Source organism: Schistocerca piceifrons, chromosome 8, assembly GCF_021461385.2.
Source record: "Schistocerca piceifrons isolate TAMUIC-IGC-003096 chromosome 8, iqSchPice1.1, whole genome shotgun sequence".
Classification (NCBI taxonomy): domain Eukaryota; kingdom Metazoa; phylum Arthropoda; class Insecta; order Orthoptera; family Acrididae; genus Schistocerca; species Schistocerca piceifrons.
Window position 1 is genome coordinate 140,838,486 of NC_060145.1, and position 12,480 is coordinate 140,850,965.

The window sequence follows — 12,480 nt, forward strand, 5'->3', positions numbered from 1 at the left end:
ACGCTATCGACACGCAATGGAGGGCTACATCTAACAGACATCTACCTTAAAGCGCAAGCGCTATACGTTAGCAAAACACGATCACCGCGGACCTTAGTGGCTCATCTCTTACGTGACATCACCCCAGTCAGCAGAGATCCACCAATCGATGTGAATCACATCTCCCACGAGCTGTACCACTATAAACACTTTCTTGTGGAATACAGCTATGTATGCCATAGAATACCGGAGAAGGACATATATCAGGTTAAGGAGGTTTACAACACCTTGCTGGGAAGAAAATTGCGCAATCGAATAGAAAACAAGTTTCGACATTATAAATGGAAACATGAGCAATGCCGGGGTTGTGAGTTCGAGCCTCACCTGGGGCATACTTTTATTTCGTAGCAGCTGACTATGGAAGCATCGGGACGCTAGATTTGAGATGCATCACGTACCTGAGAGACCATAAATGTGCGTGCACTGTAGTCAACGACTGCGTGTTCCTCGGTAGTATAGTGGTTAGTATCCCCGCCTGTCACGCGGGAGACCGGGGTTCGATTCCCCGCCGGGGAGGTGCGATTTTTATATCGCGAAGGTTGCACGTGTGGCCCGAAAAAGCATTACCGTTGTGATCAAGGAATGTAATTGCTAAAAAATCGTAAGAAAGTCTGCGTCTTAGGAAGTGTTTCTCGTATTCTGCACACGACGTCGTCGTTTCACAACTCACAGGGTTTGCTGTCGACGCTGAATCAGCGCACCCCAAGATTAATGATCGAGCTCGAAGCACCCAAGAAAAAGAATAATTTTAGCAGAGCGTGGTTTCGATCCACGGACCTCTGGGTTATGGGCCCAGCACGCTTCCACTGCGCCACTCTGCTGTGCCGAGAGAAGCGCGCTCTTCGGTGCGTGACATGGGACACTTGGAAAAGCGTTGTCTGCGTCGCCTACCGTTTAATTAACTGTGTAGCATCTCCCAGCTTGACTTGTCTCGACTTTGCTCGACTGACGCTACGCTGACGCTTGCACGAAGCGATATTTACCGCGATCGTCTCGAGATGCAGCTGCGAGATGCTCAGGATTAACATTGCACTCCACGAAGGTGGAGACATTCGAATGCACTGCCTAGCTACGCGCCCGCAACTAACAAAATGCCGACCCTGCCAGGATTCGAACCTGGAATCTTCTGATGCGTAGTCAGACGCGTTATCCGTTGCGCCACAGGGCCACTGTTCGCGTTTTCTGCTACGAGGCGGGTGCACATCGCAAAGCAACGTGTTCTCCGTGGCTCGGCAATTGCATGTCATCCACTGACAACGGCGGCGCGGCCACTCTGGTCTTCCGCACTCTGCAGGGAGCTGCCACCAAGGAAGGCATCTCTCCTCCTGCTGCTCGGCCACGGAGCGCCTGCACAGCTTAGAGCTTGCCACACATCTGCCGTCGCTGTTGGACAGGTAGCGGAATGCAAGGCGCCCGTTTTTTTGCATTTTTTCGCTGATGACAAGCGGTTGACATGCTTGTAAGTGTAGCATATAAAACAAGAATCGTATGAAGCATTCGTAGACAGGTGCTAAAGTCGTAGTATGGCCGCAGGTGACGGTCGTATGACGGGTCTGTAGCCACAACAGGTTGGCATCAAAGTGAATACCGCTAACTGTAAGCACTCTGCTGTAGCCCCAGTGGCGCAATTGGTTAGCGCACGGTACTTATAAGGCAGTAGCCGTGAGCAATGCCGGGGTTGTGAGTTCGAGCCTCACCTGGGGCATACTTTTATTTCGTAGCAGCTGACTATGGAAGCATCGGGACGCTAGATTTGAGATGCATCACGTACCTGAGAGACCATAAATGTGCGTGCACTGTAGTCAACGACTGCGTGTTCCTCGGTAGTATAGTGGTTAGTATCCCCGCCTGTCACGCGGGAGACCGGGGTTCGATTCCCCGCCGGGGAGGTGCGATTTTTATATCGCGAAGGTTGCACGTGTGGCCCGAAAAAGCATTACCGTTGTGATCAAGGAATGTAATTGCTAAAAAATCGTAAGAAAGTCTGCGTCTTAGGAAGTGTTTCTCGTATTCTGCACACGACGTCGTCGTTTCACAACTCACAGGGTTTGCTGTCGACGCTGAATCAGCGCACCCCAAGATTAATGATCGAGCTCGAAGCACCCAAGAAAAAGAATAATTTTAGCAGAGCGTGGTTTCGATCCACGGACCTCTGGGTTATGGGCCCAGCACGCTTCCACTGCGCCACTCTGCTGTGCCGAGAGAAGCGCGCTCTTCGGTGCGTGACATGGGACACTTGGAAAAGCGTTGTCTGCGTCGCCTACCGTTTAATTAACTGTGTAGCATCTCCCAGCTTGACTTGTCTCGACTTTGCTCGACTGACGCTACGCTGACGCTTGCACGAAGCGATATTTACCGCGATCGTCTCGAGATGCAGCTGCGAGATGCTCAGGATTAACATTGCACTCCACGAAGGTGGAGACATTCGAATGCACTGCCTAGCTACGCGCCCGCAACTAACAAAATGCCGACCCTGCCAGGATTCGAACCTGGAATCTTCTGATGCGTAGTCAGACGCGTTATCCGTTGCGCCACAGGGCCACTGTTCGCGTTTTCTGCTACGAGGCGGGTGCACATCGCAAAGCAACGTGTTCTCCGTGGCTCGGCAATTGCATGTCATCCACTGACAACGGCGGCGCGGCCACTCTGGTCTTCCGCACTCTGCAGGGAGCTGCCACCAAGGAAGGCATCTCTCCTCCTGCTGCTCGGCCACGGAGCGCCTGCACAGCTTAGAGCTTGCCACACATCTGCCGTCGCTGTTGGACAGGTAGCGGAATGCAAGGCGCCCGTTTTTTTGCATTTTTTCGCTGATGACAAGCGGTTGACATGCTTGTAAGTGTAGCATATAAAACAAGAATCGTATGAAGCATTCGTAGACAGGTGCTAAAGTCGTAGTATGGCCGCAGGTGACGGTCGTATGACGGGTCTGTAGCCACAACAGGTTGGCATCAAAGTGAATACCGCTAACTGTAAGCACTCTGCTGTAGCCCCAGTGGCGCAATTGGTTAGCGCACGGTACTTATAAGGCAGTAGCCGTGAGCAATGCCGGGGTTGTGAGTTCGAGCCTCACCTGGGGCATACTTTTATTTCGTAGCAGCTGACTATGGAAGCATCGGGACGCTAGATTTGAGATGCATCACGTACCTGAGAGACCATAAATGTGCGTGCACTGTAGTCAACGACTGCGTGTTCCTCGGTAGTATAGTGGTTAGTATCCCCGCCTGTCACGCGGGAGACCGGGGTTCGATTCCCCGCCGGGGAGGTGCGATTTTTATATCGCGAAGGTTGCACGTGTGGCCCGAAAAAGCATTACCGTTGTGATCAAGGAATGTAATTGCTAAAAAATCGTAAGAAAGTCTGCGTCTTAGGAAGTGTTTCTCGTATTCTGCACACGACGTCGTCGTTTCACAACTCACAGGGTTTGCTGTCGACGCTGAATCAGCGCACCCCAAGATTAATGATCGAGCTCGAAGCACCCAAGAAAAAGAATAATTTTAGCAGAGCGTGGTTTCGATCCACGGACCTCTGGGTTATGGGCCCAGCACGCTTCCACTGCGCCACTCTGCTGTGCCGAGAGAAGCGCGCTCTTCGGTGCGTGACATGGGACACTTGGAAAAGCGTTGTCTGCGTCGCCTACCGTTTAATTAACTGTGTAGCATCTCCCAGCTTGACTTGTCTCGACTTTGCTCGACTGACGCTACGCTGACGCTTGCACGAAGCGATATTTACCGCGATCGTCTCGAGATGCAGCTGCGAGATGCTCAGGATTAACATTGCACTCCACGAAGGTGGAGACATTCGAATGCACTGCCTAGCTACGCGCCCGCAACTAACAAAATGCCGACCCTGCCAGGATTCGAACCTGGAATCTTCTGATGCGTAGTCAGACGCGTTATCCGTTGCGCCACAGGGCCACTGTTCGCGTTTTCTGCTACGAGGCGGGTGCACATCGCAAAGCAACGTGTTCTCCGTGGCTCGGCAATTGCATGTCATCCACTGACAACGGCGGCGCGGCCACTCTGGTCTTCCGCACTCTGCAGGGAGCTGCCACCAAGGAAGGCATCTCTCCTCCTGCTGCTCGGCCACGGAGCGCCTGCACAGCTTAGAGCTTGCCACACATCTGCCGTCGCTGTTGGACAGGTAGCGGAATGCAAGGCGCCCGTTTTTTTGCATTTTTTCGCTGATGACAAGCGGTTGACATGCTTGTAAGTGTAGCATATAAAACAAGAATCGTATGAAGCATTCGTAGACAGGTGCTAAAGTCGTAGTATGGCCGCAGGTGACGGTCGTATGACGGGTCTGTAGCCACAACAGGTTGGCATCAAAGTGAATACCGCTAACTGTAAGCACTCTGCTGTAGCCCCAGTGGCGCAATTGGTTAGCGCACGGTACTTATAAGGCAGTAGCCGTGAGCAATGCCGGGGTTGTGAGTTCGAGCCTCACCTGGGGCATACTTTTATTTCGTAGCAGCTGACTATGGAAGCATCGGGACGCTAGATTTGAGATGCATCACGTACCTGAGAGACCATAAATGTGCGTGCACTGTAGTCAACGACTGCGTGTTCCTCGGTAGTATAGTGGTTAGTATCCCCGCCTGTCACGCGGGAGACCGGGGTTCGATTCCCCGCCGGGGAGGTGCGATTTTTATATCGCGAAGGTTGCACGTGTGGCCCGAAAAAGCATTACCGTTGTGATCAAGGAATGTAATTGCTAAAAAATCGTAAGAAAGTCTGCGTCTTAGGAAGTGTTTCTCGTATTCTGCACACGACGTCGTCGTTTCACAACTCACAGGGTTTGCTGTCGACGCTGAATCAGCGCACCCCAAGATTAATGATCGAGCTCGAAGCACCCAAGAAAAAGAATAATTTTAGCAGAGCGTGGTTTCGATCCACGGACCTCTGGGTTATGGGCCCAGCACGCTTCCACTGCGCCACTCTGCTGTGCCGAGAGAAGCGCGCTCTTCGGTGCGTGACATGGGACACTTGGAAAAGCGTTGTCTGCGTCGCCTACCGTTTAATTAACTGTGTAGCATCTCCCAGCTTGACTTGTCTCGACTTTGCTCGACTGACGCTACGCTGACGCTTGCACGAAGCGATATTTACCGCGATCGTCTCGAGATGCAGCTGCGAGATGCTCAGGATTAACATTGCACTCCACGAAGGTGGAGACATTCGAATGCACTGCCTAGCTACGCGCCCGCAACTAACAAAATGCCGACCCTGCCAGGATTCGAACCTGGAATCTTCTGATGCGTAGTCAGACGCGTTATCCGTTGCGCCACAGGGCCACTGTTCGCGTTTTCTGCTACGAGGCGGGTGCACATCGCAAAGCAACGTGTTCTCCGTGGCTCGGCAATTGCATGTCATCCACTGACAACGGCGGCGCGGCCACTCTGGTCTTCCGCACTCTGCAGGGAGCTGCCACCAAGGAAGGCATCTCTCCTCCTGCTGCTCGGCCACGGAGCGCCTGCACAGCTTAGAGCTTGCCACACATCTGCCGTCGCTGTTGGACAGGTAGCGGAATGCAAGGCGCCCGTTTTTTTGCATTTTTTCGCTGATGACAAGCGGTTGACATGCTTGTAAGTGTAGCATATAAAACAAGAATCGTATGAAGCATTCGTAGACAGGTGCTAAAGTCGTAGTATGGCCGCAGGTGACGGTCGTATGACGGGTCTGTAGCCACAACAGGTTGGCATCAAAGTGAATACCGCTAACTGTAAGCACTCTGCTGTAGCCCCAGTGGCGCAATTGGTTAGCGCACGGTACTTATAAGGCAGTAGCCGTGAGCAATGCCGGGGTTGTGAGTTCGAGCCTCACCTGGGGCATACTTTTATTTCGTAGCAGCTGACTATGGAAGCATCGGGACGCTAGATTTGAGATGCATCACGTACCTGAGAGACCATAAATGTGCGTGCACTGTAGTCAACAACTGCGTGTTCCTCGGTAGTATAGTGGTTAGTATCCCCGCCTGTCACGCGGGAGACCGGGGTTCGATTCCCCGCCGGGGAGGTGCGATTTTTATATCGCGAAGGTTGCACGTGTGGCCCGAAAAAGCATTACCGTTGTGATCAAGGAATGTAATTGCTAAAAAATCGTAAGAAAGTCTGCGTCTTAGGAAGTGTTTCTCGTATTCTGCACACGACGTCGTCGTTTCACAACTCACAGGGTTTGCTGTCGACGCTGAATCAGCGCACCCCAAGATTAATGATCGAGCTCGAAGCACCCAAGAAAAAGAATAATTTTAGCAGAGCGTGGTTTCGATCCACGGACCTCTGGGTTATGGGCCCAGCACGCTTCCACTGCGCCACTCTGCTGTGCCGAGAGAAGCGCGCTCTTCGGTGCGTGACATGGGACACTTGGAAAAGCGTTGTCTGCGTCGCCTACCGTTTAATTAACTGTGTAGCATCTCCCAGCTTGACTTGTCTCGACTTTGCTCGACTGACGCTACGCTGACGCTTGCACGAAGCGATATTTACCGCGATCGTCTCGAGATGCAGCTGCGAGATGCTCAGGATTAACATTGCACTCCACGAAGGTGGAGACATTCGAATGCACTGCCTAGCTACGCGCCCGCAACTAACAAAATGCCGACCCTGCCAGGATTCGAACCTGGAATCTTCTGATGCGTAGTCAGACGCGTTATCCGTTGCGCCACAGGGCCACTGTTCGCGTTTTCTGCTACGAGGCGGGTGCACATCGCAAAGCAACGTGTTCTCCGTGGCTCGGCAATTGCATGTCATCCACTGACAACGGCGGCGCGGCCACTCTGGTCTTCCGCACTCTGCAGGGAGCTGCCACCAAGGAAGGCATCTCTCCTCCTGCTGCTCGGCCACGGAGCGCCTGCACAGCTTAGAGCTTGCCACACATCTGCCGTCGCTGTTGGACAGGTAGCGGAATGCAAGGCGCCCGTTTTTTTGCATTTTTTCGCTGATGACAAGCGGTTGACATGCTTGTAAGTGTAGCATATAAAACAAGAATCGTATGAAGCATTCGTAGACAGGTGCTAAAGTCGTAGTATGGCCGCAGGTGACGGTCGTATGACGGGTCTGTAGCCACAACAGGTTGGCATCAAAGTGAATACCGCTAACTGTAAGCACTCTGCTGTAGCCCCAGTGGCGCAATTGGTTAGCGCACGGTACTTATAAGGCAGTAGCCGTGAGCAATGCCGGGGTTGTGAGTTCGAGCCTCACCTGGGGCATACTTTTATTTCGTAGCAGCTGACTATGGAAGCATCGGGACGCTAGATTTGAGATGCATCACGTACCTGAGAGACCATAAATGTGCGTGCACTGTAGTCAACGACTGCGTGTTCCTCGGTAGTATAGTGGTTAGTATCCCCGCCTGTCACGCGGGAGACCGGGGTTCGATTCCCCGCCGGGGAGGTGCGATTTTTATATCGCGAAGGTTGCACGTGTGGCCCGAAAAAGCATTACCGTTGTGATCAAGGAATGTAATTGCTAAAAAATCGTAAGAAAGTCTGCGTCTTAGGAAGTGTTTCTCGTATTCTGCACACGACGTCGTCGTTTCACAACTCACAGGGTTTGCTGTCGACGCTGAATCAGCGCACCCCAAGATTAATGATCGAGCTCGAAGCACCCAAGAAAAAGAATAATTTTAGCAGAGCGTGGTTTCGATCCACAGACCTCTGGGTTATGGGCCCAGCACGCTTCCACTGCGCCACTCTGCTGTGCCGAGAGAAGCGCGCTCTTCGGTGCGTGACATGGGACACTTGGAAAAGCGTTGTCTGCGTCGCCTACCGTTTAATTAACTGTGTAGCATCTCCCAGCTTGACTTGTCTCGACTTTGCTCGACTGACGCTACGCTGACGCTTGCACGAAGCGATATTTACCGCGATCGTCTCGAGATGCAGCTGCGAGATGCTCAGGATTAACATTGCACTCCACGAAGGTGGAGACATTCGAATGCACTGCCTAGCTACGCGCCCGCAACTAACAAAATGCCGACCCTGCCAGGATTCGAACCTGGAATCTTCTGATGCGTAGTCAGACGCGTTATCCGTTGCGCCACAGGGCCACTGTTCGCGTTTTCTGCTACGAGGCGGGTGCACATCGCAAAGCAACGTGTTCTCCGTGGCTCGGCAATTGCATGTCATCCACTGACAACGGCGGCGCGGCCACTCTGGTCTTCCGCACTCTGCAGGGAGCTGCCACCAAGGAAGGCATCTCTCCTCCTGCTGCTCGGCCACGGAGCGCCTGCACAGCTTAGAGCTTGCCACACATCTGCCGTCGCTGTTGGACAGGTAGCGGAATGCAAGGCGCCCGTTTTTTTGCATTTTTTCGCTGATGACAAGCGGTTGACATGCTTGTAAGTGTAGCATATAAAACAAGAATCGTATGAAGCATTCGTAGACAGGTGCTAAAGTCGTAGTATGGCCGCAGGTGACGGTCGTATGACGGGTCTGTAGCCACAACAGGTTGGCATCAAAGTGAATACCGCTAACTGTAAGCACTCTGCTGTAGCCCCAGTGGCGCAATTGGTTAGCGCACGGTACTTATAAGGCAGTAGCCGTGAGCAATGCCGGGGTTGTGAGTTCGAGCCTCACCTGGGGCATACTTTTATTTCGTAGCAGCTGACTATGGAAGCATCGGGACGCTAGATTTGAGATGCATCACGTACCTGAGAGACCATAAATGTGCGTGCACTGTAGTCAACGACTGCGTGTTCCTCGGTAGTATAGTGGTTAGTATCCCCGCCTGTCACGCGGGAGACCGGGGTTCGATTCCCCGCCGGGGAGGTGCGATTTTTATATCGCGAAGGTTGCACGTGTGGCCCGAAAAAGCATTACCGTTGTGATCAAGGAATGTAATTGCTAAAAAATCGTAAGAAAGTCTGCGTCTTAGGAAGTGTTTCTCGTATTCTGCACACGACGTCGTCGTTTCACAACTCACAGGGTTTGCTGTCGACGCTGAATCAGCGCACCCCAAGATTAATGATCGAGCTCGAAGCACCCAAGAAAAAGAATAATTTTAGCAGAGCGTGGTTTCGATCCACAGACCTCTGGGTTATGGGCCCAGCACGCTTCCACTGCGCCACTCTGCTGTGCCGAGAGAAGCGCGCTCTTCGGTGCGTGACATGGGACACTTGGAAAAGCGTTGTCTGCGTCGCCTACCGTTTAATTAACTGTGTAGCATCTCCCAGCTTGACTTGTCTCGACTTTGCTCGACTGACGCTACGCTGACGCTTGCACGAAGCGATATTTACCGCGATCGTCTCGAGATGCAGCTGCGAGATGCTCAGGATTAACATTGCACTCCACGAAGGTGGAGACATTCGAATGCACTGCCTAGCTACGCGCCCGCAACTAACAAAATGCCGACCCTGCCAGGATTCGAACCTGGAATCTTCTGATGCGTAGTCAGACGCGTTATCCGTTGCGCCACAGGGCCACTGTTCGCGTTTTCTGCTACGAGGCGGGTGCACATCGCAAAGCAACGTGTTCTCCGTGGCTCGGCAATTGCATGTCATCCACTGACAACGGCGGCGCGGCCACTCTGGTCTTCCGCACTCTGCAGGGAGCTGCCACCAAGGAAGGCATCTCTCCTCCTGCTGCTCGGCCACGGAGCGCCTGCACAGCTTAGAGCTTGCCACACATCTGCCGTCGCTGTTGGACAGGTAGCGGAATGCAAGGCGCCCGTTTTTTTGCATTTTTTCGCTGATGACAAGCGGTTGACATGCTTGTAAGTGTAGCATATAAAACAAGAATCGTATGAAGCATTCGTAGACAGGTGCTAAAGTCGTAGTATGGCCGCAGGTGACGGTCGTATGACGGGTCTGTAGCCACAACAGGTTGGCATCAAAGTGAATACCGCTAACTGTAAGCACTCTGCTGTAGCCCCAGTGGCGCAATTGGTTAGCGCACGGTACTTATAAGGCAGTAGCCGTGAGCAATGCCGGGGTTGTGAGTTCGAGCCTCACCTGGGGCATACTTTTATTTCGTAGCAGCTGACTATGGAAGCATCGGGACGCTAGATTTGAGATGCATCACGTACCTGAGAGACCATAAATGTGCGTGCACTGTAGTCAACGACTGCGTGTTCCTCGGTAGTATAGTGGTTAGTATCCCCGCCTGTCACGCGGGAGACCGGGGTTCGATTCCCCGCCGGGGAGGTGCGATTTTTATATCGCGAAGGTTGCACGTGTGGCCCGAAAAAGCATTACCGTTGTGATCAAGGAATGTAATTGCTAAAAAATCGTAAGAAAGTCTGCGTCTTAGGAAGTGTTTCTCGTATTCTGCACACGACGTCGTCGTTTCACAACTCACAGGGTTTGCTGTCGACGCTGAATCAGCGCACCCCAAGATTAATGATCGAGCTCGAAGCACCCAAGAAAAAGAATAATTTTAGCAGAGCGTGGTTTCGATCCACGGACCTCTGGGTTATGGGCCCAGCACGCTTCCACTGCGCCACTCTGCTGTGCCGAGAGAAGCGCGCTCTTCGGTGCGTGACATGGGACACTTGGAAAAGCGTTGTCTGCGTCGCCTACCGTTTAATTAACTGTGTAGCATCTCCCAGCTTGACTTGTCTCGACTTTGCTCGACTGACGCTACGCTGACGCTTGCACGAAGCGATATTTACCGCGATCGTCTCGAGATGCAGCTGCGAGATGCTCAGGATTAACATTGCACTCCACGAAGGTGGAGACATTCGAATGCACTGCCTAGCTACGCGCCCGCAACTAACAAAATGCCGACCCTGCCAGGATTCGAACCTGGAATCTTCTGATGCGTAGTCAGACGCGTTATCCGTTGCGCCACAGGGCCACTGTTCGCGTTTTCTGCTACGAGGCGGGTGCACATCGCAAAGCAACGTGTTCTCCGTGGCTCGGCAATTGCATGTCATCCACTGACAACGGCGGCGCGGCCACTCTGGTCTTCCGCACTCTGCAGGGAGCTGCCACCAAGGAAGGCATCTCTCCTCCTGCTGCTCGGCCACGGAGCGCCTGCACAGCTTAGAGCTTGCCACACATCTGCCGTCGCTGTTGGACAGGTAGCGGAATGCAAGGCGCCCGTTTTTTTGCATTTTTTCGCTGATGACAAGCGGTTGACATGCTTGTAAGTGTAGCATATAAAACAAGAATCGTATGAAGCATTCGTAGACAGGTGCTAAAGTCGTAGTATGGCCGCAGGTGACGGTCGTATGACGGGTCTGTAGCCACAACAGGTTGGCATCAAAGTGAATACCGCTAACTGTAAGCACTCTGCTGTAGCCCCAGTGGCGCAATTGGTTAGCGCACGGTACTTATAAGGCAGTAGCCGTGAGCAATGCCGGGGTTGTGAGTTCGAGCCTCACCTGGGGCATACTTTTATTTCGTAGCAGCTGACTATGGAAGCATCGGGACGCTAGATTTGAGATGCATCACGTACCTGAGAGACCATAAATGTGCGTGCACTGTAGTCAACGACTGCGTGTTCCTCGGTAGTATAGTGGTTAGTATCCCCGCCTGTCACGCGGGAGACCGGGGTTCGATTCCCCGCCGGGGAGGTGCGATTTTTATATCGCGAAGGTTGCACGTGTGGCCCGAAAAAGCATTACCGTTGTGATCAAGGAATGTAATTGCTAAAAAATCGTAAGAAAGTCTGCGTCTTAGGAAGTGTTTCTCGTATTCTGCACACGACGTCGTCGTTTCACAACTCACAGGGTTTGCTGTCGACGCTGAATCAGCGCACCCCAAGATTAATGATCGAGCTCGAAGCACCCAAGAAAAAGAATAATTTTAGCAGAGCGTGGTTTCGATCCACAGACCTCTGGGTTATGGGCCCAGCACGCTTCCACTGCGCCACTCTGCTGTGCCGAGAGAAGCGCGCTCTTCGGTGCGTGACATGGGACACTTGGAAAAGCGTTGTCTGCGTCGCCTACCGTTTAATTAACTGTGTAGCATCTCCCAGCTTGACTTGTCTCGACTTTGCTCGACTGACGCTACGCTGACGCTTGCACGAAGCGATATTTACCGCGATCGTCTCGAGATGCAGCTGCGAGATGCTCAGGATTAACATTGCACTCCACGAAGGTGGAGACATTCGAATGCACTGCCTAGCTACGCGCCCGCAACTAACAAAATGCCGACCCTGCCAGGATTCGAACCTGGAATCTTCTGATGCGTAGTCAGACGCGTTATCCGTTGCGCCACAGGGCCACTGTTCGCGTTTTCTGCTACGAGGCGGGTGCACATCGCAAAGCAACGTGTTCTCCGTGGCTCGGCAATTGCATGTCATCCACTGACAACGGCGGCGCGGCCACTCTGGTCTTCCGCACTCTGCAGGGAGCTGCCACCAAGGAAGGCATCTCTCCTCCTGCTGCTCGGCCACGGAGCGCCTGCACAGCTTAGAGCTTGCCACACATCTGCCGTCGCTGTTGGACAGGTAGCGGAATGCAAGGCGCCCGTTTTTTTGCATTTTTTCGCTGATGACAAGCGGTTGACATGC

General features: G+C 52.9%; 26 non-coding genes across 26 annotated transcripts; 17 read left to right on the forward strand and 9 right to left on the reverse strand.

Annotated features, from left to right (window-relative positions):
* The first annotated feature begins 483 nt into the window (after nucleotides 1-483).
* On the forward strand, nucleotides 484-555 carry Trnad-guc. Its single transcript has one exon. It is a non-coding gene; the product is annotated as a tRNA-Asp (tRNA).
* A 579-nt stretch (nucleotides 556-1,134) lies between these two features.
* On the reverse strand, nucleotides 1,135-1,207 carry Trnar-acg. The gene has a single exon. It is a non-coding gene; the product is annotated as a tRNA-Arg (tRNA).
* A 445-nt stretch (nucleotides 1,208-1,652) lies between these two features.
* Nucleotides 1,653-1,744, forward strand: Trnai-uau. The gene is given in 2 exon segments: nucleotides 1,653-1,690; nucleotides 1,709-1,744. It is a non-coding gene; the product is annotated as a tRNA-Ile (tRNA).
* Nucleotides 1,745-1,856: 112 nt separating this feature from the next.
* Trnad-guc lies at nucleotides 1,857-1,928 on the forward strand. The gene has a single exon. It is a non-coding gene; the product is annotated as a tRNA-Asp (tRNA).
* A 579-nt stretch (nucleotides 1,929-2,507) lies between these two features.
* Nucleotides 2,508-2,580, reverse strand: Trnar-acg. The gene has a single exon. It is a non-coding gene; the product is annotated as a tRNA-Arg (tRNA).
* A 445-nt stretch (nucleotides 2,581-3,025) lies between these two features.
* Nucleotides 3,026-3,117, forward strand: Trnai-uau. Its single transcript is given in 2 exon segments — nucleotides 3,026-3,063; nucleotides 3,082-3,117. It is a non-coding gene; the product is annotated as a tRNA-Ile (tRNA).
* Nucleotides 3,118-3,229: 112 nt separating this feature from the next.
* Nucleotides 3,230-3,301, forward strand: Trnad-guc. Its single transcript has one exon. It is a non-coding gene; the product is annotated as a tRNA-Asp (tRNA).
* Nucleotides 3,302-3,880: 579 nt separating this feature from the next.
* Nucleotides 3,881-3,953, reverse strand: Trnar-acg. Its single transcript has one exon. It is a non-coding gene; the product is annotated as a tRNA-Arg (tRNA).
* A 445-nt stretch (nucleotides 3,954-4,398) lies between these two features.
* Nucleotides 4,399-4,490, forward strand: Trnai-uau. The gene is given in 2 exon segments: nucleotides 4,399-4,436; nucleotides 4,455-4,490. It is a non-coding gene; the product is annotated as a tRNA-Ile (tRNA).
* Nucleotides 4,491-4,602: 112 nt separating this feature from the next.
* On the forward strand, nucleotides 4,603-4,674 carry Trnad-guc. The gene has a single exon. It is a non-coding gene; the product is annotated as a tRNA-Asp (tRNA).
* A 579-nt stretch (nucleotides 4,675-5,253) lies between these two features.
* Nucleotides 5,254-5,326, reverse strand: Trnar-acg. The gene has a single exon. It is a non-coding gene; the product is annotated as a tRNA-Arg (tRNA).
* Nucleotides 5,327-5,771: 445 nt separating this feature from the next.
* Nucleotides 5,772-5,863, forward strand: Trnai-uau. The gene is given in 2 exon segments: nucleotides 5,772-5,809; nucleotides 5,828-5,863. It is a non-coding gene; the product is annotated as a tRNA-Ile (tRNA).
* Nucleotides 5,864-5,975: 112 nt separating this feature from the next.
* Trnad-guc lies at nucleotides 5,976-6,047 on the forward strand. Its single transcript has one exon. It is a non-coding gene; the product is annotated as a tRNA-Asp (tRNA).
* Nucleotides 6,048-6,626: 579 nt separating this feature from the next.
* Trnar-acg lies at nucleotides 6,627-6,699 on the reverse strand. Its single transcript has one exon. It is a non-coding gene; the product is annotated as a tRNA-Arg (tRNA).
* A 445-nt stretch (nucleotides 6,700-7,144) lies between these two features.
* Nucleotides 7,145-7,236, forward strand: Trnai-uau. The gene is given in 2 exon segments: nucleotides 7,145-7,182; nucleotides 7,201-7,236. It is a non-coding gene; the product is annotated as a tRNA-Ile (tRNA).
* A 112-nt stretch (nucleotides 7,237-7,348) lies between these two features.
* Nucleotides 7,349-7,420, forward strand: Trnad-guc. The gene has a single exon. It is a non-coding gene; the product is annotated as a tRNA-Asp (tRNA).
* A 579-nt stretch (nucleotides 7,421-7,999) lies between these two features.
* Trnar-acg lies at nucleotides 8,000-8,072 on the reverse strand. Its single transcript has one exon. It is a non-coding gene; the product is annotated as a tRNA-Arg (tRNA).
* Nucleotides 8,073-8,517: 445 nt separating this feature from the next.
* Nucleotides 8,518-8,609, forward strand: Trnai-uau. The gene is given in 2 exon segments: nucleotides 8,518-8,555; nucleotides 8,574-8,609. It is a non-coding gene; the product is annotated as a tRNA-Ile (tRNA).
* Nucleotides 8,610-8,721: 112 nt separating this feature from the next.
* Nucleotides 8,722-8,793, forward strand: Trnad-guc. Its single transcript has one exon. It is a non-coding gene; the product is annotated as a tRNA-Asp (tRNA).
* A 579-nt stretch (nucleotides 8,794-9,372) lies between these two features.
* Trnar-acg lies at nucleotides 9,373-9,445 on the reverse strand. The gene has a single exon. It is a non-coding gene; the product is annotated as a tRNA-Arg (tRNA).
* A 445-nt stretch (nucleotides 9,446-9,890) lies between these two features.
* Trnai-uau lies at nucleotides 9,891-9,982 on the forward strand. Its single transcript is given in 2 exon segments — nucleotides 9,891-9,928; nucleotides 9,947-9,982. It is a non-coding gene; the product is annotated as a tRNA-Ile (tRNA).
* Nucleotides 9,983-10,094: 112 nt separating this feature from the next.
* Nucleotides 10,095-10,166, forward strand: Trnad-guc. Its single transcript has one exon. It is a non-coding gene; the product is annotated as a tRNA-Asp (tRNA).
* Nucleotides 10,167-10,745: 579 nt separating this feature from the next.
* On the reverse strand, nucleotides 10,746-10,818 carry Trnar-acg. Its single transcript has one exon. It is a non-coding gene; the product is annotated as a tRNA-Arg (tRNA).
* A 445-nt stretch (nucleotides 10,819-11,263) lies between these two features.
* On the forward strand, nucleotides 11,264-11,355 carry Trnai-uau. Its single transcript is given in 2 exon segments — nucleotides 11,264-11,301; nucleotides 11,320-11,355. It is a non-coding gene; the product is annotated as a tRNA-Ile (tRNA).
* Nucleotides 11,356-11,467: 112 nt separating this feature from the next.
* Trnad-guc lies at nucleotides 11,468-11,539 on the forward strand. Its single transcript has one exon. It is a non-coding gene; the product is annotated as a tRNA-Asp (tRNA).
* A 579-nt stretch (nucleotides 11,540-12,118) lies between these two features.
* On the reverse strand, nucleotides 12,119-12,191 carry Trnar-acg. The gene has a single exon. It is a non-coding gene; the product is annotated as a tRNA-Arg (tRNA).
* Between the last annotated feature and the right edge of the window lie 289 nt (nucleotides 12,192-12,480).